The following is a 24487-nucleotide window of genomic DNA, read 5'->3' on the forward strand; positions in this document are numbered from 1 at the left end:
CAGTTTCCTCAGCTGTAAAATGGGTATAATAATACCACCTACTTCCCAGGATAAAATGAGGTAATATATTTGTAAAGCAAACTTTACAATGCTATATATATTCTATTATTATTATTATTACTATATATTATCTCATTCAGTCCTCCTAACCACCCTGCAAGATAAGTGGTCAGTCAGTTAATAAACATTTATTAAACACATGCTATGTTTCAGGCACTGTGCTAAGTATTAGAGATACAAAAGGAGTAAAAGAAAGTCCCTCTCTTCAAGGACCTCACAATCTAACGAAGAGACAAAAGACAAATATGTACACACAAAGTATACACAGGATAAATAGGAAATAAATAATGGAGGGAAGGCATTGAAATTAAGAGGGGCTGGGAAAGGATTCTGATAGAAGATGGAATTTTAGTTGACTCAAAATAAGAAAGGGAAACCAGTAGACAGAGATGAGGAGGGAAAGCATTCCAGGCATAAGAGTCAGCCAGAGAAAATGTCCCAAGCCAAGAAGGAATGTCTTGTTTATGGTACAATAATAAGGCAAATGACACTGAATCAAAGTGTATGTGGAGAAGAGTAGGTTACGAGAAGATTGGGAAATCAGAAAGGACTGGATTATGAAGGGCTTTGAATTCCCAGGATTTTGTATTTCATCACAGAGGAGCCACTGGAGTTTATTTTAGTGGGGGGATGGGGGTGACGTCATTGTACCCACAATATAGAAAAATCACTTTAGTGGCTGAATGGAGGATGGATTAAATTAGGAAGAAAGTTGAAGCAAGCACACCCACTGGCATGTTATTGCAATAATCCAGGTGTGAGGTGATGACAGTCTGACCTAGAGTGATGGCAGTGTCAAGAGAGAGAAGGTGGTACATTCAAAAGATGTTATAAAAGTGAAATCCAAAAGCCTTGGTAACAACCATGGGGCTGAGAGATACAACATATGGGAGGGAGGAAGACATAGTAAGTAGTTGAGGATGATCCCTATGTTGAAAACCTGGGGGATTAGGAGGATGGTGTTGTTTTCTGCAGTGATAGGGAAGGTAGAAGGAGGAAAGAATTTAGGAGAAAAGCCATGAATTCTGTTTTGGACATGTTAATTTTAAGATGTCTACTGGACATCCAGTTTGAGATGTCTGAAAGGGGCGAGGATAGATTATGAGAATCATTAGCATGGAGATGTTAATTAAATTCATGGGATCTGATAAGATCCCCAACGGAAAGCTCAGGACTGGACCCTGAGGGACACTTAATGAGCATGTGATCTGGAGGAGGATCCAACAAAAGAAACAGAGAAGGAGAAGTCAGGTAGGTAGGAAGAGAACCAGGAGAGAATATTAAATACATAATCAACGGTGTCAAAGAGTCAGAGAATGAGGATTGAGAAAAGGTCATTTCATTTGGCAACTAAGAGATCATTTGTACCTTTGGAGAGAGCAATTTTGGTGGAATGATAAAGGTAGAAGCCAAGTTGGAAGGGGTTAAGAAGAGAATGACAGGAGAGAAAGTGGAGGTACATTTTGTCAATGACATTTTCAAGGAGTTTGGCCATGAAGTGCAGAAGAGATGCAGAATGATAACTGAGGATGGAAGGAACAAGTGAATGTTTTTTCAGGTTAAAGGAGATATGGACATGTATGCGCCCATAGGGAATGAGCCAGCTGGCAGAGAATGATTGAAAATCAGTGATAGAGTGGGGAAAGGGGGAAATTTGTTAGAGGAAAAGAGATGGAATGGGAACATTTGTACAAGGAGAGGAGTTAGCCTTGGTAAGAAGAAAGGCAACCTCATTATGAAAGACAAAGGTGAAGGATGAGATGGGGGAAGACAGCATTTGAGTAATATGAGATGAAGAAGAGGGGAGAAGGAGTCCAGAACAAAGAGCCTGATTGTTTTCTGTAAAATATGAGGCAAAGTTCTTAGCTGAAAGAGTGGAGGGAGGGGAAGTTATGGGAAGATTGAAGAGTGAGGAAAAAGTTTTGAAGAGCCAGTATGGAGAGTGGGATACTGAGTTGATAAGATGGGTATAAAAGAATTGCCTAGCAGCAGCAACAGCCCAGTTGAGATTTTATAACATAAGTTTATCTGAATGGAATGTGATTTTCTCCACCTTCATTCAGCATTTGTGAAGAAGCAAAGGTGACAAATAGTGGGAATGGTCCAAAGCTGAAGCTTGGTTGGGAGCAGTCAGCAAAATGAAAAAGAGACTGGGGATTCAAGAGAAGATGACAGTGTAGAGTTGAATTGGCTAGCTGAAGAGTCAAAATGGGAAAAAAGAGAAAAGAATGGCTAGTGCTGGGGAAAAGACCTGGGAGAAAATTGAGGGGTCAAAGGATTGGAGGTCATGATGTAGATAGAGTAGCGAAGAGTAAGGGAAGGCTGAGGGAGAGGTAAAATGCTGCTGATTATGGTATTTCAGAATTTTTGAATGTGGACATTTGTGGGTCAAGGACATGACCATCTTCTTGTGTGGCTGAGGTGGGGTGGAGGAATGACTTTTGGGAAGTAGGTTGAAGGTCATTTCATTTAGCAACTAAGAGGTTGAAGACTGACTGGGTAGGATGTTTGAGGGAGGAGAGTCAGTATGTATGTTGAAGTCCCCTAGAATGAGGGCAGGAGTTGGGCAGGAGAGAAAAGTTGCAAGCTATGTACTGAACTCATTGAGGAAGGAAGGAGAATGACCTAGAGGCCTGTAAACAACCATTTACCAGGATTTTGATTGGTCGGTAAATATGAATAGCATGAACCTCAAAGGAGGAGAGGTTACTGAGTGATGGAGATAAAGAACCAGGAAGTGACAATTAAGAACAAGAAAAATTCCAACTCCCCTGCCTTGATCATGAACTGAAGGGAATGAGTGAAGGCACAGGCAGTAATATTATTATTCCTATTTTACAGATGAGAAAATTGAGTCTAAGAAAGGATGAATGAGTTGCTCAGGGTCACACAGCTAGTAAGTTTCTCAAGGAGTCTTCAAACTCAGATCTTTTGGACTGAAATCCAAATACTCTCCCTTCCTTCACCTAGTTGCCTGTGGAGAAGGAAAGATGAATGACTAAGGAATGGGTTGGACTAGATGACATCTCATTTTGAGATTCTATGTCCCATCTGTTACTATCGGGTAATTAGACTGGGCACAACTCTGATGTATTCAGGCAAACTGCATTGCTTGAAGAGCAAACAGGAAACATTTATTAAGAACCTACTCGGTGCCAAGCACTGTGCTAAGTGCTGGGAGCAGAATCAGACCCAGTAGGTTTTCTGGGCTTGGGGAAAAGGTACAGTTGAATTGTTTGGAGCTCTGGGGCATTTCCCTGAGGTGAATGTGTTTTAGAAAAGGCCATTGCATTTGGTAACTAAGAGATCACTGGTAACTTTGGAGAGAGCGAATGTGGTAGAATGATAAAGCTGGAAGCCAAGTTGGAAGGGGTTAAGAAGAGAATGACAGGAGACAAAGTGGAGGAACATTTTGTAGATGACATTTTCTCTAGTATAATGACTGGCACAGTATACACACACACACATATATACACACACATATATGAGTGTGTGTGTCTTCTCTAGTACAGTGACCAATGACAAGGGAATAGCGATGTTCAGTGTATGTGTAGCCCATTGGTCTGCCTCCATGTACACTCTTGGATATTGGTTCAAATAATGAGGACTTTTAATGACAATATACTGATCTTGGTTTGCGTCTTCTTATCCAGTCTGAAAAAGAACTGAGAATATTTGAAATTAATTCAGGCCTAGTTGTTCACCATGGCACCAGTCCAGACAAAGTGCAACATCAATATAATAAACATTTAATTAGAAGAGAAATTAATCTTAGATGTGGCATCCCCAAGCTCCATCTATCTCTCCCCTACATCTAGAAGGTATTGGGGAGCAAGAGGGAAGCTGGCCGCTAGAAGTCACAAGAGGACTTCAAGGAGAAGGTCCTAAGTACAAGGTGATGAGATTTAGGAAGTCGGAGAGAAACTGGGATGGAATGAAGACAGCCACTCTGCTTGGTGAGGTGAAGTCCCTAACCACTAGGATAACCTTGCAACTTTCTTGGGGAAATACTTCTTGTTAGGATTAGGATAATGGCTAGCTGCACTACCTAGTAGTTGAATAACTAATGGGAACCAACGTCAACCTCATTACCAGAGAATTTCAATATCTTTCCCTTTCTCCCAGAGTAGCTTGGGATGCAAGCTCCTCCCAGCTCCTAAGTCACCCTACAACTGGAAGGTGCTCTTGAATAGCCCAGGGTCTGGAGATCTGGTGAAAGACTAAGTCTGTTCTTTAGACTTCTGGTTCCCCTCTTTCTCCATAAGGTGTCTCTATGAGAGTATTTGCTCATTTTCTCTAGGGCATTACTCATCCCAGTCACTGGCTTTTCCACAGGCAGAGTATCTTGCCTCCTTTCTCTGCTTCATGTAGCCGTAACTCAGCAGAGATATTCCCTATTGCTCCATCTCTAAAGGGCAGGTTGGGAGGGAGGGAGAAAGAAGGAACTGCTTCCTTAGCCACTTAACAGAAAGGGATGGTGAGAAGAAAGGCTTCCTTAGCCTCTGGTGGGATAAACTTCACCATTCTACACACATGTACAGTAAGTTTCTTTCCTTCCAGAGTGGGGGAAAGAACTAGGTCTGAGCTTGTAGGAGCCACTGGCTAACAGTGCATTTTCTTTTCCCGGGGAATTCTTTAACCTGTGAAAGGTAACCTTCTAAAAGGCAGCCTCCAACAGGAGGTAGATGCTTTGGAATCAAGCATTAGCCTAATTAAAAGGTTTCTCATAATTACCTGAAGTGGAAAAGTATTGTAAGTGCTTAATATATACTAAATAAAATTGAATTTGAATAATACCAACAGACCATTTATTGTTCTTCCTCAACTTCAAGAGATATATTAAAGCATTACTATATCCAAATTACTGAGATAATGCAAAGAGACATTCCCATTGGCCCTAGAAGGCAACGAACACAGATAAATGAATGTATTTAGAAATCAGTAAGCAATAAATTACTCAGCCTCTCCGGGGTCTAGTTTTCCAAATGCACAATAACTGATTTATATGGTTCTTTCCAGCTTTAACAATCCATGGTTTTACTATTTGACCCAATTTCAACAATAAAAGGAAAGAGTATAGTATTTCTTGAAAATTCAAAAGATACCATCCATTCTTTATGTGAATAGTACTGAGAGGAGTACTACACACACAACTCTCAGAAATAATGATATTCATAGTGGTCAGTGGCAGCAGTGGCAAAGAGTTCTAAAGATCTATGAACTTGGATGAGAGAAAATACATTTTTACTTACTTTTAACTGGAATTTGAAATAAACGTTTAGTTACCTTTAACTGGGATTTGATATTCCTTTCAGTTATTTACATAATATTATTCTGAAAAGGGGAATCTATATTCTTCACAAGAGAATCAAGGCAGCCCATGATACAAAAAGATTAAGCACTACTCTAAGGTCCTTTCAATATAAGATGTTCTCTAATGCCCCTAACTAAAACTATAGTAGTCTTATTCTTTGTTCTTGATTCCTTGAAATTGGTTTCCCTAACTCAATGCTAACCTTATTACCTATAGGACTAGCCTAGTGATCTTGTCCTTAGTGATCATTCATTGTTCTCCTGTTCTACCACGGTAGATTGTGATATACAGAGAAACATTAGCCCACCTTCCTCAGGTACTGTGGGTCTCTATTCCAGACTTGTGAGCTTCCTCTCTGGTCAAGCCTGTCTCTTCTCACCAGGAGTCTTTCTATGAAGGACACCCAAGACTGCTTATGGTAAAACCCCTGGGTTGTTCCAGGCAGAAGAGCAGAAACCTTTCCATTGCTATCAACTGCTCTCTGTGGTTTCCTTCAAACCAACTCCCAAGCTGCAGTGTAGAAGTAATAAACATGGTATTTGTTATCAAATGACCAGGGCAAGTAAGACTTCCTCTTATGTAAGGGGGACAAGATGAAGAACTTGAGTTTTGACCTCTCCCAGGTCTCATCCTCAGGCAAGACAAATCCAGGACTAGACCCTACACACATATTTTCTCAACCTCTGCCCTGTGCTCTTTCCAATAAATTGTTTTGCTTTAAGAAAAAACAGACACTAAGATTAATGACATTTCTCAAATTAGTAAAGAGGAAAAAATGAAGTCATATGTACTGGTCTCATGCACCCAACTCACTAATGATTTGCATCCTGGTATCATTTGCATCTGGTATCTGTTAACTGAGGGCAAAAACCAATCCTCCTCCTTTGCTGCTTAAAGCGATTATTAGAGGAAGAAGTATGGGCATTAAGTGACCTTTACGCTCAAGGTGAGTTACAGGTATTGGTCTACGTGGCCACATTTTAGGAGAAATGTCATTAGGATGCACCCATGACACATTCTTTTTTATTGAGAATCTTCGCCATGGAACTGGAAAATTAGAAATGCAATTCCGACTTATATTTGAGTACTAGAGTCATGGGCACAAAAGTTCAGCAGCAAGTGAGTCACCAAGGTTGCAACCACTGAATTTATTTACGTCTGTCCGTTGAGAACAAAATCCAGAATCTAAAAATTTTTTAGAAAGAAATCTATTGTCATCTGGCAGAGGAGAAAGCCAGAGTAGGTGGCCCATTCCCCCAAACCTCTATCAATTATACATTGTACAGGATTGAAACGATTGGATTAGGTGGCCAGCACATGATGATTTTTCAAATAAGGCACATAGATTAATTAAAATGTCTATCTCAGGAAATTGAAAATTCTGTGCATCAATCTTCAGATCCCCTGTGAGTTTTCTAGGGTCAGCTTGACTTGCACATCTTGAGTTAAACGTTGAACTGGTTTGGTCTTTAAGCAATACAAGTGTGGTTTCTTGCCATGCAAGGTTAAATGCAAACAATGCAATAATTAATAATTTCCTTTATAGGTCCAAACTGCTCTAAATTGGAAACTCTTAAATGAAAGACACTTTTAAAAAAATCACCAAATCATCTGTCTCTTTTGCAGCATGATTGCTGTTATATGTATAGATGTTTTGAAAAAGGTTACACTAGCACGTAAACTTCTTGGTAGCAAGAATTGTCTTGCTCTTTTGTGTATCCCTAGCACTTATCGTGGTGTCTAGCAGTGACTAGATTTGTTGTTGATTTTGTCATGTCTTACTCTTCATGACCCCTTTTGGGGTTTTCTTGGCAAAGATACTGGAGTGGTCTGCCATTTTCTTCTCTGGATAATTTTACAGGTGAGGTAAACAGAGTTAAATGACTTACCTGGGGTCCCACAGTTAGTAAGTATCTCAGGTAAGATTTGAAGTCATGAAGATAAGTCTTCCTAATTCTAAGCCCAGAGTTCTAACCAACGTATCACTTAGCTCCACTGCCTAGTACAGAGTAAGAGCTTAATAAATATTTGTTAACTGACTGGCTGACTGAAGACCTGACATCTAATAGTGTAAATCCTTTTATGAGTCTTTGGTGGCTTAGCAGTAAGTTACTAGATAATCTTTACAAAATTGTTGCATCGAAATAAACTAACACAGAATATCTACTTCTACCCTTTCCTTACACATATATATACTCATACACACATACACACACACACACACACACAAACCTCTTTTAACCTTGTAACAAAGATTAGCTGGAAATATATTAGGAAAAAAACATACTACCTTCTCTACCAATTTAGGTTATTTTGGCAGCTGCTAAAATTTAACCTACAAATACATCTTGTCTTATGCACAATGTTACCAAAATGAATTTTTAATCAAATTTCAACACACAGAATCCTGTTTTCCTACCTATCTTTATTATCATCTTAGAGATATATTCCTTCAGGTGAGAGAAAGCTCTAAACATGAATAAAACCACAATCAAGACTGAAGAATCATCAACATTTTCTAATAGGATATTAATGACATACTGAAATTGCATTATAAGACTTTGGTAAAGTACAAAATTATTGAGCATAAAGTGGGTCTCTTTAGGACTTTATCCAAGGGGAATTAGTTTCTTAAGTAAGGCATATTAATATTCAAAATAAAGTAGTATCACCTATAATGTGTAATCTGAAGGCAGAATTGTAGTGACACCCAAGTATATTCAACCTGCCCAAAATGAATGGAAAATAGCTAAAATAATTTTGTAACTGACAGTGTGGATCACCGATCTGAAGTAAAAAGCAATGAGTTCACTCATTCAACAAATATTGGATGTGCTGGGCTGAAAATTCAGTTTTGTTTTTTTTTTTAATTAATTAATTTATTTATTTGACATTCATTTTAACAAAATTTTGGGTTACAAATTTTCTCCCCTTTTATCCCCTCCCCCCCCCCAACACCAAGCATTCTAATTGCCCCTATGACCAATCTGCTCTCTCTTCTATCCTCCCTCTCTGCCCTTGTCTCCATCTTCTCTTTTGTCCTGTAGGGCCAGATAACTTTCTATACCCCTTTACCTGTATTTCTTATTTCCTAGTGGCAAAAACATTACAGTTGATCCTAACACTTTGAGTTCCAACTTCTTTACCTACCTCCCTCCCCACCCCTTCCCTTTGGAAGGCAAGCAATTCAATATAGGCCAAATTTGTGTAGTTTTGCAAATGACTTCCATAATAGTTGTGTTGTATAAGACTAACTATATTTCCCTCCATCCTATCCTGTCCCCCATTACTTCTATTCCCTTTTGATCCTGTCCCTCCCCATGAGTGCTGACCTCAAATTGTTCCCTCCTCCCCATGCCCTCCCTTCCATCATCCCCCCCACCCTGCTTATCCCCTTCTCCCCCACTTTCCTGTATTGTAAGATAGGTTTTCATACCAAAATGAGTGTGCATTTTATTCCTTCCTTTAGTGGAATGTGATGAGAGTAAACTTCATGTTTTTCTCTCCCCTCCCCTCTTTATCCCTCCACTAATAAGTCTTTTGCTTGCCTCTTTTATGAGAGATAATTTGCCCCATTCCATTTCTCCCTTTCTCCTCCCAATATATTTCTCTCTCACTGCTTGATTTCATTTTTTTTTTTAAGATATGATCCCATCCTCTTCAATTCACTCTGTGCACTCTGTCTCTATGTGTGTGTGCATGTGTGCATGTGTGTGTGTGTGTAATCCCACCCAGTACCCAGATACTGAAATGTTTCAAGAGTTACAAATATTGTCTTTCCATGTATGAATGTAAACAGTTCAACTTTACTAAGTCCCTTTTGACTTCTCTTTGCTGTTCACCTTTTCATGCTTCCCTTCATTCTCGTGTTTGAAAGTCAAATTTTCTTTTCAGCTCTGGTCTTTTCATCAAGAATGCTTGAAAGTCCTCTATTTCATTGAAAGACCAATTTTTCCCCTGAAGTATTATACTCAGTTTTGCTGGGTAGGTGATTCTTGGTTTTAGTCCTAGTTCCTTTGACTTCTGGAATATCCTATTCCATGCCCTTTGATCCCTTAATGTAGAGGCTGCTAGATCTTGTGTTATCCTGATTGTATTTCCACGATACTTGAATTGTTTCTTTCTAGCTGCTTGCAATATTTTCTCCTTGACCTGGGAACTCTGGAATTTGGCCACAATGTTCCTAGGAGTTTCTCTTTTTGGATCTCTTTCAGGCGGTGTTCTGTGGATTCCTTGAATATTTATTTTGCCCTCTGGTTCTAGAATCTCAGGGCAGTTTTCCTTGATAATTTCATGAAAGATGATGTCTAGGCTCTTTTTTTGATCAAGGCTTTCAGGTAGGCCCATAATTTTTAAATTGTCTCTCCTGGATCTATTTTCCAGGTCAGTTGTTTTTCCAATGAGATATTTCACATTATCTTCCATTTTTTCATTCTTTTGGTTTTGTTTTGTGATTTCTTGGTTTCTCATAAAGTCCTTAGCCTCCATCTGTTCCATTCTAATTTTGAAAGAACTATTTTCTTCAGTGAGCTTTTGAATCTCCTTTTCCATTTGGCTAATTCTGCTTTTGAAAGCATTCTTCTCCTCATTGGCTTTTTGAACCTCATTTGCCAATTGAGTTAGCCTATTTTTCAAGGTGTTATTTTCTTCAGCATTTTTTTGGGTCTCCTTTAGCAGGGATCTGATCTGCTGTTCATGCTTTGACTGCATGTCTCTCATTTCTCTTCCCAGCTTTTCCTCTACCTCTCTAACTTGATTTTCAAAATTCTTTTTGAGCTCTTCCATGGCCTGAGCCCATTGGGTGGGCTGGGACACAGAAACCTTGACTTCTGTGTCTTTCCCTGATGGTAAACATTGTTCTTCCTCATCAGAAAGGAAGGGAGGGGATATCTGTTCACCAAGAAAGTAACCTTCTATAGTCTTATTTCTTTTCCCTTTTCTGGGCATTTTCCCAGCCAGTGACTTGACCTCTGAATATTCTCCTCACACCCACCTTGCCTCCGGATCCTCCCAGCCAGCACTTGGGGTCTGAGATTCAAATGCTCTTTCCCAGCCTCAGGGCTTTGGGCGGGGACAGGGCTGCTATTCAGTGTGAGATTCAGTTCAGGTGCTCAGGTGGGGGCAGGGCCACCGCAAGGGCTCAGTTCCCTCAGGGGGTTTATGCAGAAACCTTCAATAATGGATCCAGGCTCCTGCCTGCTTGGGGAGCCCTGGTCTGCTCCCACCTCCTCTGCTACCTCCCAAGGGGGCCTAAGTTATGGGGGCACCCCACTCCCCTCTCGACCCGCCAAAGAGACCCTCTCACCAACCCCCGTCACCTGTGGGTGGAGGGACCTGCGCGGCCGCTGGAGATTCCATCCCTGAAGCCTGCTCGGATCGGCTCCTCTCGGTGCCGCGGCCAGGGCAGGGCTGGGCTGGGCTCTGCGTCCGCAGTGCGATGGACCTTTTGCGAGAAGTTTGCAGGTCCCTCTGGAACAGAAATCTCCTTCGCTCCACTGTTCTGTGGCCTCTACTGCTCCAGAATTTGCCATGAGTTACTTTATACAGATGTTCTATGGGTTGTGGGTTTGGAGCTATGTGTATGTGCGTCTTTCTACTCCGCCATCTTGGCTCCGCCCCTCGAAAATTCAGGTTTTTCACATCAAAGCCTTTGCTGATCTTCTCAGATATCTTATGTACTGCTCTGATTGCTCAGATCCTCATAGACTTAGAGTTAGAACAGAACACAGAGGTGAAGAAGTTCAATGAATTGAATCAGCTTGCCAGAATTTACATTTTGAAGCAGCTGGGAGGAACAGTGGATAGAATGCTGGGTCTGGAGTCAAGGAGGCCTAAGTTCAAATCCACCCTCAGGCACTTATCAGCTATGTGGCCCTGGGCAAACCACTTAACCCTGTTTGCCTCAGTTTCCTCATGTGTAAAATGAACTGTAGAAGGAAAGGGCAAATCACTCCAATATCTTTGCCAAGAAAACCCCAAATGGGCTCACAGAGAGTTGAATGGGACTGAAACAAGTGAACAAAGTTTACATAGGTACTTTCGGAAAGCTGCTGATTTTTAGAAATTAATGGATCAATATATTCTGAAGCATAAAGGGCATAGTGACACAAGAGAAGCCACTGTTATTTCCATAATGGTGAATGAACTAACAGAAGAGTGCATTTACTGAGACACAATATAGCAAATGAAATAATGGAGGATTATATTAATTTATTAATATGACAAAGGGGACCAAGCAGTCTGGTAAAGTGAACTGGCCCATACCAATTATTGGAACACTAAACCACAATCTGCCTCAGTTACCTCATCTGCAAAGTGGGAACAACAATAGCACCCATCTCCCAGGGCTGTGAGGATAAAATGGACTAACATTTGTAAAATTCTTTGCAAACCTTAAAAATCACTATTTTATAAATGTAAGTAATTATGATTATTTTTAAAATAGATGTTACTTATGTAGAGTTTTAGAGGAAGCAAGGAATCCTGAGAGTCAGAAATGAGTTGGGAGTCATTCATGGGGTAACACTGCAAAAACTCAGGGAAGATGGATGGAATGCCTTTGCCAGGGCAGCTATCCTGCCTTTGGTACAATGGATCTCTTAGAGCCAGAGGGTTTAAACAAGCAGGACTTTTACTAAAATTGCTTTCCAATACCCTCAAGCAGAAGCACTTCTCACAGAGGTTTGAAAATGTCCAAAGGATAGAAACTAATCAAAATAATAATAAAAACTCACTAGCAAGAAGGTGAAAAAAAAAGTCAACAAGGAGGTTCCTTTGGGTCTCCATCATTCCTGGACAAAATCAAGATGATTTTTGTATTCCTCCTGCCCAAAAGGTTCCAAAGCTCTGCCTCAAAACAACCCACCTGAGGGTAATGTTAACCCCAGTCTCTCAGGTCTACAACACAACTTCCTTGCTTGCAATCATGTTCATCCTCCGTTGCCAAAGAAGACCACGCCATCAGAGAAATGATGACATAATTTGCACTTGACTTTATTTTGAGTGAGGGAGGGCTGTGCAGGTCACCAGCCTCACTTCTTCTCCAGAGTCATCTGAATCCAGTGACCTGATATTGCTCAAGGATGCACTGGGAGACCTTGGCCCTTTAGGCCAAGGTCTTTGCAGGTACTTACTTAGGGTTCGGTAACGCCCATTCATTGAATAGGTGTGTTTAAGAAGTCACCAGGGCATGGCCCTTTAATGAGGTCAAGAAAAACAAAGACATCAGGCTGGGTGGGAAACAGCAACAGTTACTGTTGATAATCACTCTAAAGCTTGGGGGATTCAGGAGCCCTTGGCAGGGGCCCATTGGGGTCCCTATTTCAGCCTTGCTAGTGTTGTTGGAGGATGGGCTGACCAGTTCGCATTTACTCAGTTCCTGGTACACAATAGTCCTATGTAAAGTCTAAGAGAAGGTTAGTTTGGCAGAAAGGAGAGTAGAAAGCAAGAAGAGGAGTAATATTTAATAAGGTTGGAAAGGTAAGTTGGGGTCAACAGTAGTGATGGTCTTAAAAATGTAAACTTATTGTTAACTCTAAAAGCAATAGGGATCGATTATATTTGGAGTAGAGCAGTGACATGGTTATGCCTTCATTTAGGAAAATCACTTTCCAATTCAAACTACATTTATTAAGCACCTACTATGTGCCAGACACTCTTCTAAGTACTAAGAACAATTAATAGAAAGAAAACTCTTACCCTCAAAAAGCTTACAGTCTAATGGGGAAAGCAACACACAGAAGGAGGCAGGAAAAGAGGGATGGGACAAGAGACCCTGGAATACCTAGCTCAGAGTGTCTTGTTCCATGGAGTTGAAACCAGGCAGAGAAACTCTTTGGAGGATAAATTAGAAAGGGGAGAGACTCAAGGTAGAGATACTTTAAGTAAGATGGATTTTAGTGTGTTTAATATAGGTTTTTAAAAATTCTTTCTTAGAATTTAGCTCCCAGTCTCCATGGACACAACAATCTTTAGTTTCCAGGTGTTAAATAATATTTCTCAGGCTCATGATCTATAAACATCTCCATCATGTTTGCACAGCATCATATCATGATAAATAATATATACATTGGTGCTTAAAATTATAACTATCCACTGCAACTATCAGTTAGATAATGTAAACTTGTGAGGCTATTGTTGGTAAATTGCCTTCTTTATTGGTTGATTTGTTGTTTGTTGCCCTATAAATCAAGTGGTCAGTGGTAAGTGGGGAATATGACAGTGTAACATTGTGTGTGCTTTGATTGGTCCCCCTCAAGACTCAGGGGGATTTTGGATTTGGGATTTGGGTATTGCATAGAGGAATGTATGTACTTTCCTAGATCAGCCCCCATCAAGCCTTGGGCCAGGGGGCAGGGGGAATCTGTGTGTTTGCCTCAACCACCCCATTGAGGCTTAGGGGGCCAGTAGGAGTTGTAGCTCCTGCTATTCTTGCCCACCCCCACGAGGTGTTATAGGGAAGCTATAGGATTTGGTGCTTCCATTATCAGCATATTCCCTTTGAGAAGAATAGACTAGAATAAAGCAAGCTAGCTTATTTAACCTCTTACTATGACTCCATTTCTGTCTTTCTGTTTTCCGGGATCAAGAATGAGCCTGTGCTGATGCTAGAATATCTGTTGGCAGCCCTCCAGGGTGTTGACCTGTCTAACAGATGGCCATTAAGAGACTCTTGCAATACTTCAGGTGATACTTAGTAGAGAAGAAAGAAGGGGACAGAGATGATATGTGTGTATACATATATATACACATACATACATACATATATACATATACATGCATTTATATCCATTCTATATATATATCCATTATATATGTATATCTCCATTATATTATCGTATATTTGACATATGTTCATATATATCCTTTCAGAGTTATGAATGTACAATTAGTTAGCTGTAGTGCAAGGCTGTAACATATTTAGTAACTAAATGACTAGATCAAGGTCAAGAAGCAAAGTAGCAAGAGGACTGGGACAGCATGTCACACCAGCACATCCAGTTTATTGCTCTGTCCGCTGTACTGTCCCGCCACCTCCCCAAAAGGAGCAGATGCCCACATATGTGTGCCAACATTTTTGAAATTCAGATCCCTTTTTCCCATAGGCATAAGAAAATGAAGGCTAATATACAGAGAGAGAGAGAGAGAGAACCTGGTAACATAGTAAAGAGAGCAGTGGTTCTGGAGTCAGAAAGACTTGAGTTCAAATTTAGGCAGACAGTTCCTAGCTGTGTGATCCTAGGCAAGTGATTTAAACTCTGTCTTCCTCAGATTCCTCCTCAACGGCAAAATTTGGAAAGTAGCAATAGCACCCACTTCCTAGGGTTGTTGTGAGGATCAAATGAGACAATTTTTGTAAAGCAGTGTCTTGGTTTATAGTAAGTTGTTCATAAATGCTTATTCTCTCCCTTCCCTTTAAATAAGATGGTGTGAGGATAGAAGGTTCAAGAGGCTAAAGGCATTTCCTGTTTGTAAGTGGAAAGGAAAGTAAGATTGGAGGTACAGTCTTCAAAGGGGAGCCTTTTTTTCTCCAAAACCTACTCAGATGTGTCTAGGAAATGTTGATTCAGGGACACGTGTTTGGCTTCATCTGCAACAGAGGGTACTGGGAACAACTGGAATGCCACTCTGGAAAAACAGATGGGCTTGAAGATGAGCCATCAGTCTGCAGATTGGCATGTGGCATTGATTTCCAGTGCCCCAGGGCAATTCAGTGGGGTCACTCTGCAGTCCATCCTGCTGCACATCTGGATCCTTAGAGTTGTGAATCAGAGTCCTCTGGTTGGAGACCACTGCTCTGGAGTGTAATGACAGCTTATTGAACAAGTTGATCATGTACTTGAAGTCAGAGAGCTATTATCTTGAGAGACATGCTTTTTGTGCCAAGGAATTGTTTCATAATTTACTTTATAAAGAGAGCATAATATAAGTGGAAATCCAGAGCACTGGGCTGGGAGTCAGAACCTGAGATCATATCTCAGTTGATGCCTACCTGAATCACCTTGGGTGAATTAGTCAGTTAACATCTGTGAGCCTTCATTAGCTCATCATCTACCTCTAGAATTTGTAGTTCTTATAGGGGGCACAGCCAGGATTTAAATCAGTTCTCTTGTCTCCAAGTCTGGCTCCCTTTTCACATCAACTCCTGAACCTTAAAGTACTTTATAAATGAATGTTTGTTGTTTGTTAATTCATTTTATTGTCAAAGTTTAAGGATCTGGGGTAAGATTTTGTCAGTCAATAATTTTTTTAAGTGTCTACTATGTGCCAGGGACTGTGCTAAGTAGTGGGGACACAAAGAAAGAGAAAAGACAGCCCCTCTTCTGAAGGACCTCAACAACTATGCACAAACAAGATATCACAGGATATCTTGAAGATAATCAACAGAGGGAAGGCACAGGAATGAGGGGGCATTGGCAAAGGCTTCCTTTAACCAGAAATTTTCACTGGGACTTGAAGACAACTGAGGAAGTCAAGAGGGAGAAATGAAGAGGGAGAGAATTCCAGGCATGAGGGACAGACATGAAAATGCCGACTGCCTTGCACCAGAAACAGTAAATAGGCTAGTGTCACTGGTGCTGGATGGGAGGTGTGTATGTGTGGAGGTGCTTACATGTGAAGTTTAAATAAAATTTTAAGATAAATGAAAAAGGTAATCATTTATTTATCACTTATTTATTGTTATTCGTCTGAAAATCCTAATATATAATACCATGGATGATATTTTCAAACTCATTTTGGACTCACGAAGACCATTTTTGCAAGCATAGAGATGTTGTAGTCTCTAGTTGTAGATGAAGTGATCGCATCCAAAAAACTCCATATCCTTTACCCTCAGAGGCAGATAAGGCAAGTATTATAATGTTTTAGACGAGGAAAATGAGATTCAGAGAGTTTAAGCGATTTGACCAAGGTTACACAGCTAGTCAATATCAAAGTCAGGACAGGAAACCAAATTTTCATTCACTTTGTCCAGTGCTTTTTTCCTCTATGCTCTGCCAAATCCCTAGGCAATGGATGAATCATAGTTATGGTCTCATGGCAACACTAATTGTGTTTACAAAAAAAATTAATAAATGTACAGAGTCAGATGTTGCTTATGCAGTATGTCTGCCTGGCCCAAAATGTTATGCTCAAACAATCCAGTAAGCAGTGTTAAGTTGGAAAAGAAGCTTTCTGATCAAAAGTTAAGCAATGGATAGAGAGTACTTGGCCTGGAGTCAGAAAGATCTGAGTTCTCATTCAGCCTCAGACACTACCTGTGTGACCTGTACAGTCACTTATCCCTCTTTGCCTCAGTTTTCTCATCTGTAAAATGAGTTAGAAAAGGAAATGGCAAACCACTCCAGTATCTTTACCAAGAAAACCCCAAAAAGGGTCACAAAGAGTCAGACATCAGTGAAACGACTGAAGAACAATCAAAAGTTCACCAGTATCCAGTTTGAGAAGCAATTGTCAAAGTCACATGACACCAAAGAATCCTAATCACCTTCTAACATAAACAATACCTCAGATCTCTTTTCTGATTTCAAAATTGGAGATGTAGCCCTTTGTTGCTTGGTGGGTGTCTTTCTGCTTGACCTTAGGATTTAGAGTTGGAAGGAGTCTAGAGGTCACCCAGTCCAATATCCATCTCTTATCAATGGGGAAATTGAAGATCAGAGAGATTAATTTGCCTGAAGTTAACTAGTAAGAAGTAGAGCTTGAATTCAAACCCAGTTCATCTAAATCCAAATACAGTGCTCTTACAGTACCATACTGCCTACTTAAAGCTCCAGAGATCTTTCACCTGATGAACTTTTTTTATGGAAGAAGGCAATTTAATCTAATTAAGCAAACATTTAGTAAAAATTCATATGGGTTTTCCCAATGGTGATAAGTTCCCTCACAGGAGAAAGAGGTATGCTCTGGAGTTAAACTGAACAAATTAACCTCAGTTACAAATTAGACAGCAAAGTATACAATAGATCCAACGATCTATATTTCAGGTAGACTTGGAAAGTTTAAGAAATAAGTTTTTGCTTGTCATGTTTGCCACACATGTTTGTAATGATTGGGTCTCCTTTCCTTCCTGAAAGAGATGTCCTCTGAGACCACCATTCACAAGTTGATCTTTCAAATCTTTCCATTCCATTTCCAATGAACCAACCTTCCACATGTTAGAATCTGAATCATTAGTCTTAGTTAGAATCAAGGTTAAAATCTGCGTCTCACCTGGGACCTCATCTAACAAATTACACTTCAAATCCCTTTATTATATATTAGATGTGTGCACATGTAAGATTTGTATTTTCACATGCACTGTCTAACAGCTGCTCATGAAAGGCAAGATAGATATGATCTGAAGATCTGAATGATAGCTGAGCTTGGGGTTAGGGAGAGATGTAGAGAAGGGAGGAACAAGTCAACCTCTGGAGTGATACCAAACTGAGTGCTCTTTCCTCCAGTCTCTGAAGATGAACCACACTAGAATTTTATCTATCTACCTCACTAAATACTGATGAATTAGGAAAGCAAGAGTTTCAAACTTTTTTGGCTACTATTCCTTAAAAGGGGGTGATGTATCTCAAACTTACACCTGCATTTTCTTTCTCATCAAATATTGGTTACACAAAGACCATTACAAATAATGAATAGTGAATAAATCCTTTTGTCCAAACAAATAGCAAACAGAAAGCAGAGAAGTTGAAACAAATTAGAATACACAAGAAAATACACAGAGTGAGTGATCTCTTTAGATGAAAGGAATATCAACTAAGAGAACAAGATCTCATCTAAGGAGAAATCCCCAAAGGGTCTAGGAAGCTAAACTGGAAATCAAGGACATATTGAGGAGCCATCTTCTCCTACATGGCTGGAACTTCCAAAGTCTCTTTCTCTCTTCATATGTGTGGAATTGGTCCCAAAGATGATCTAGCATTAGTTGTGTCTCTGTTCTCCAAAGCTTTAAGACCAACTCTGCCTTCTCACAGTCATACAGACTTCTGTCAGCATTTTCTTCACTGATCTCAAGTTATATCTAAGCAACAGTATACAACATGCTTGAGACTTGGTCAAAATCTTGATCCCATTCACGTATTCTACTTCTCTTTCTTCCACTGGCATCCTTCTCAGCATATTATAAGAGTGACTAAAATCTCAGAGGATATCCCAATGGAGCCCAAGGTGTAGCAGGTCCTATCAACTTAGGAAGGCTTTGCGTATAGACCCAGTAATGGGTGGTGTGTCTGTCATCTAAGGATCAACCCAGCTAAGTTCAAAAATGTTCAAAATACCAGGTCTTATTTTATTCTCTTGTAAAATGTGAATAATATCATCTCTAGTAATTACCTTCTAAAATAGTTTTGGGGATCCATCAGATATACGGGTCATTCAGGGAGAACTAGAACCTCTGCTATGAAGGCTTGCTAGCCCTTTGCAGGGCTGCTCATCCACCTTTGCTGTCCACCTATCACTCAGCTCACATCTGTGGCTCCAAGAAGCTATAGAATGTGCAGTAGCCACATCTAGGTAAAACCTTCTGGGCAGACAGGCTAAACTAGGTTGATGGTAAGTGATGGACCTAAAATCCATCAGTGAATTGGGGGGATGTCTACTCCAAGCATGTGAAGACTTCTCCAGAAGAATGGGTGAAAGAGAACAATTTCTTCCAAAGGCCATGAAAATGACTGATAAAGGCACTGTTAAGAGCATAGAGCTTGATCTAAGTCTAAGCTTGGAAGATGCTAAGATCAAACACTGCATCCCAGGTCATCACTTGACTTTTATCTTGCCACTGGACTTTGATGACTCTGGAAGAGAGAGTGAGGCTGACCACTTTGTACAACTCTGCCTTACTTAAATTCAATTCATGTGCAGGTCAAGACATCACCTCATAATGTCATAGGTCTTCTTGGAAATCAAAGGACTAACAACAACAGATTTTTATATACCTGATTAACTTTAAAGTGTTATACAAATGCCAGTTATTATTTTTAAAGTACTCTTTTTAGAAGCAAGCTCTGATGGAGGGAGTCAGAGGAGAGGTTGGGAACCTGCTAGATACTTGAATGGGGAGAGAGATACTACCTGTACAACATATAGGGTTGAGAAAGGAGAGGATGGAATATTGAAAACAAACTTCACTGACTTCACAATTTGGATCAGAGTTGACCCTAGTTCTTAGGCTTCTTCATCTATCTGACCCAAATCTCCATTGGGTTTTTAACTCATTGAGTGTTATACACTTTGTGCAATCTCCATCATGTTTACCTTCTCCTTAAGGTTTCTTATCAGCATAACCCTTGCCTAACAAACTATAATATTGGTACTCTGGAAAGAAGCAAATTTAGCCATGATATCAGGGAAAACTTCCCAGTGATAAGAGTTTACAAAATTAGAATAGACAGCTTCGAGAGGTAGTAGGTTATCACTCCTTGAAGGTCTTCAAATAGAGACTGAATAACTATTTGTCCAGTATGTAACACGAGAGATCCCTTTGGGGGATAGATTGATCAAAGTGACTGCTGAGATCCTTTCCAGCTCTCAAATTCTGCGATTCTGATTTCTCCATAGGAATTGATTCATACCGTCATCAATAGATAGACAATTTCACTTCTTGTCTATGAAGAAACCCCTTTTGAGTGGGCAGCCTTTCTTAAGTACAAATTCAAGAAGTCAAACAAATTCCAGGCTAGAAGACATCTTAGGGACCATTTAATTCAAGCAGCTCTTTTTGCAAAGGAAAACATTAAGGCAGAGATGAGTTATATGACTTGCCCACAGTGACAATTAGTAGCAGGGCCAGAGGAAAAATCCTGGTCTCCTGATTTCCAGTTCAACTTTCCTAATTATCTGCTTGATGTATGCTGGAATGTGCTTTGAATTACCAGGAGAGAACAGCTCTGACATTCTTGTTCCATGGAGCTGGTAGAATCCAGAGAAAAGAATAATAGTATGGTCTACCCTCAGGGGAATCTGGTTGATCTGGGTAATTCAGGGGGTGGGGGGACAGAAGGAGAAATCACATGGTGGGGCTGTGGGGGAAAGAGGTCATCCTCCTACACAGGGAGAGAACATGCTTTCCAGCATCTGAGTGTTCCCATCTCCTGACATGCAAGTCAGCTGCCTAGTAAACAAGCGACACAAATAACCCAACCCCCAAGCCCCCACTCCCACCTCTCATTTCCTTCCATCCTTTTAGGCAGATGTTTCCATCTCTTAAAAATAAAAGTGGCATTAATTCTTACCAGCTTTCTCCCTTCCCACCCTCCATCCCCCAAAGACTCAATCGCTCCCTTGCTGCAAACATCCCTTCAATGGGTTCAAGCTTCAAGTTCAAACTCCAGATTATGATTTGAGAGAACATTTGGAAAAACACCTCATTTAGAAACAATTCCTTTAATGAACTAGCTGTTCTTTTAAATATTCTAATATTTTTAAGAGTGGAAAGTTCCATGAAAGTCTCTTTTCTTCTCCCTGTTATCAGGTACTCTTTGTTTTCCACATGAAGTTGGAGTTTCACCCTCACTCTCAGAAACCACAAGGGACAATAAGTAAAAAGAGCAAAGTCAGCAGGTATTTCTGTATGTCTGTGCCCAACATAAGACAAAGATTTATGGAAAGTATCTGAAACAGGATGGCTGATGGCAAAATGATCAGGGTGGAGAGCTAGATGGGATATGAAGCTTGAGCTGGTCTGGGGCCAGCTAGATAAAACACTTTGTTTTCTATTTCTCTAGCATTCTTACTGTGTATAATTATGTGTTATCATTAGGTACGTATTTACCTCTTCCCCGCTTTCCCACTCCTGGCAAACTAAATCCTATAAAGTCAGAGATACTCTATCTTATCTCCTTACACAGATTCCTCTGAACTTGCCTCAGCACCTAATACCATTCATTCATTTAGCAAACATTAATTTAACACTAATCACTTACTATAGTAACTGAAGGTTTAAGTTCATTTATATCACTCTCCTACTTGGTGGAGAATGATTATTCCACCAAGGAAGAAAGTCTGATGCAAATGAACTTGGCCATAGGTTACACTATTACATATTATTATATTTTCATGTTCATGACTTATCTAGATATATCATTCTATACCAGGGGTGCATAACTTTTTTGTGCATTGTAGACCCAGACTACCAAAGGGTAGTCTGATGAAGCTTATAGATTCCTAAAAATAATGCTTTTTAAAGGTATAAAATAAAACACATAGATTTGCAAAGGAAAGTAATTATATTGAAATATAGTTATCAAAATGTTGAAACAAAAAAGATCACCAACCCCCTGAAATCTATGGATTTGATATTGGGGTATGGGATGTGTGTGCATGTGTGGAATTTCTTGACAATAAAAGCTGCCCAAAAGGATGTTAGGCTGTCTCAAAAGATGCTGGATTCACCCTCCTTGGGAAGTCTTCAAGCAGAGGTTATATGACTCTAGAGAACTCCTGCTCTAGATGATAAAGTGTGAAGGGATCCTGTCTTATGCAAAAACAGTACAGCATGGTAGAAATAGTACTTCACTTGGGTCTTGGCAAGACCCTTACAAGTTTCAATTTTCTCAACTGCAAAATGGGAATAAGGTCATTTGCATTATCTTCTTCACAGAGTGGTTACGAGAATGAAATAAGACATCCTATATAAAGCAGTTTGAACCTGTCAAATACTATGTCATCAGTTATTATTACTGTTATTAGGTCACAAATTATCTTTGCAAAGCCACTGGTGTCTTGCACAGTAACTAGAAAACAGTCCATACTTAGCAAATATTTGTTAATTAATGGGTCTCCCTGTAACAAGGAGGACTCCAACTAAAACTCTTTCAAATTCACAGCCCTCTGCTGCCCTCTTAGTTGTCCTCAGAAGCAGTCAAGGTCCTGTGGCATTGAGCATCTATGACACAGTCTCTATATTGGTCTCTCCCATCTCTAAAATTCTTACTTCCAAAGGCATTGAACTTTCTTAAAGCCATGGTTTGTCTTCGTTTTCAAAACTTATTAATCTTTAAAGTACCCTAGCTCTGTGGATTTTTATTCTTCTGACTTGACAATACATATTGCTTATGTGCATGGCTATATTATACACAATAGAAGTGTTATAAGAAAAAAACAAACTAATTTAGGATCCATGGAAACTTACAATCTACTTATCCCATTTCTTGGGGAATGCTTATTCTTATTCAAATGTTCACTTAGTAGAATGTGTTCTTTTCCCCCCATCTCACTCCCTTGATCCAACAAGAATATGTTCTGTCCCCCCCTTCTTCTTTCTTCTCTCATTTCTGTCTCTTTGTCTTGGAAGCCAGTTTCCCAGTATGGGAATTGCCTATGTTAAGATCTGCTCTGGGCGTAGGCCTTGCTTCCTAAGCCAGCTTACTAATAGTTAAGTTCTTCCTTGAGACTGATCCAGGGTCCCTGACCCTTGAGCCAAGGCATCTTTCATTAAGAATGTCTAAGCTTCCCTGAGTTTGAAGACCCATCTAATCCCTTTGACCTTCTCGATCTCTTGTATCCTGCCCTGCTTACTGGGTTCAGCAAATTGCCACACTCAATCTCTAATTATTTTTCCACTTCTCCCCACTCCCATCTTACTCTGGCATAAAACCACAGAATATGAGAATGGGGAGCCAACCCATAAATGGATCATCTGGTCTCTAAGCTCTCTAAGCGGGGGGGAACCTATGACCCTCTGAGTCAATCTGATTTCACTTTCATGCAGCCCTAATTCTTAGGAAGCTTTCCCTGGTATCAAGTTTAAGTATACTTCTTTGTAGCTGCTCTCTGCTCCTGGTTCTGTCTTCTGTAATCAAGTCTACTTCCGAGAGGAAGTAGTCACATGACATCCTTCCTATACTTGAATGTAGTAATCATATTCTCCCTAAGTTTTCTTTTCTTCAGGTTGACATCCATAGTTCTATCAACCAATCTTTCTGTGACAGTGACTCAAGAGTCTTCAGCATCCTTGCTGTCCTCTGGATGCTCTCTAGTTAATTAATATCTCTATCCAAACGTCTTGTCCAGAACTGAAAGCAATACTGATGTGGCCTGACTATGGTAAAGTATACGAGGAGAGTCATGTCCTCATTCTTTGAAACTATTCCTCTCTTAATGAAATTGACTATTGCATTGGTATTTTGGCTGCCATATCACATTGCTGACTCATTTCATTTTGTGATCCATTAAAATGCCCAAATATTTTTCAGACAAACTACTCCTGACTACTCCTCTTTCATCTTGTCCAGATGATTTTCTGAGCCTAGGTATAAGATATTTTATACATGGGGCAGTTAGGTGGTACCTTGGATAGAGCACCAGGACTTGAGTCAGAAAAATCCGAGTTCAAATATGACTTTAGATACTTACTAGCTGTGTGACCCTGGATAAGTCATTTAACCCTGTTTACCTCAATTCTTCATTTGTAAAATGGAGACCCACTGGAGAAGGAAATGGCAAGCCACTCCACTATCTATGCCAAGAAAATCTCACAGACAATAAGTCCATAGGGTCGCTTAGAGTAGGACATGATGGAACGACTGGATAATAATAAGACATTTTGAAATGAAAAGTACATTGGGGTAAGTAAAGAATAAAGAGGTTGGAAAAGGAGGAGAAGGGTAGGTTATGAAGAACTTTAAAAACCAAATAGTGGATTTTAGATTGATCCTGGGAGACACTGGAGTTTATTTCCCACAATAATAGCATGATACTCTTTATCAAAGATTTTCCCCCAAATCTAGGCAAACTATAACTATGGTATTTCCTTGATCTACCAGTTTATTGTTAACCCTGTCAAAAGAGGAAATCAGGTTAATTTGGGGCGTTTTTGAAGTCTTTTCTATATTTTTGTTTGTTTCTAACTATTTCTTTGATGATCTGTTCTAGATTTTCCCCAGGACTCAAAGTCATGCCCATGCGCCTACAGTTTTCACATTGTGTTTTTTCTTTCCCTCTGGAAAAGGGACATTTCCCTTTCTCCAGCCTTTCAATGCCTCTCCCATTTTCCACAATCTTTCAAATGTCACTGACAATGACCAATCATCACATCTTCCTGTTCTTTCAGTGTCCAGGGTTGCAGTTCCTTTGAACCAGGTGGCCTGACCTCATCAGGGATAATAACTGATACCTTCC

This window comes from Notamacropus eugenii, chromosome 4 (genome assembly GCF_028372415.1).
Source record: "Notamacropus eugenii isolate mMacEug1 chromosome 4, mMacEug1.pri_v2, whole genome shotgun sequence".
Taxonomy (NCBI): domain Eukaryota; kingdom Metazoa; phylum Chordata; class Mammalia; order Diprotodontia; family Macropodidae; genus Notamacropus; species Notamacropus eugenii.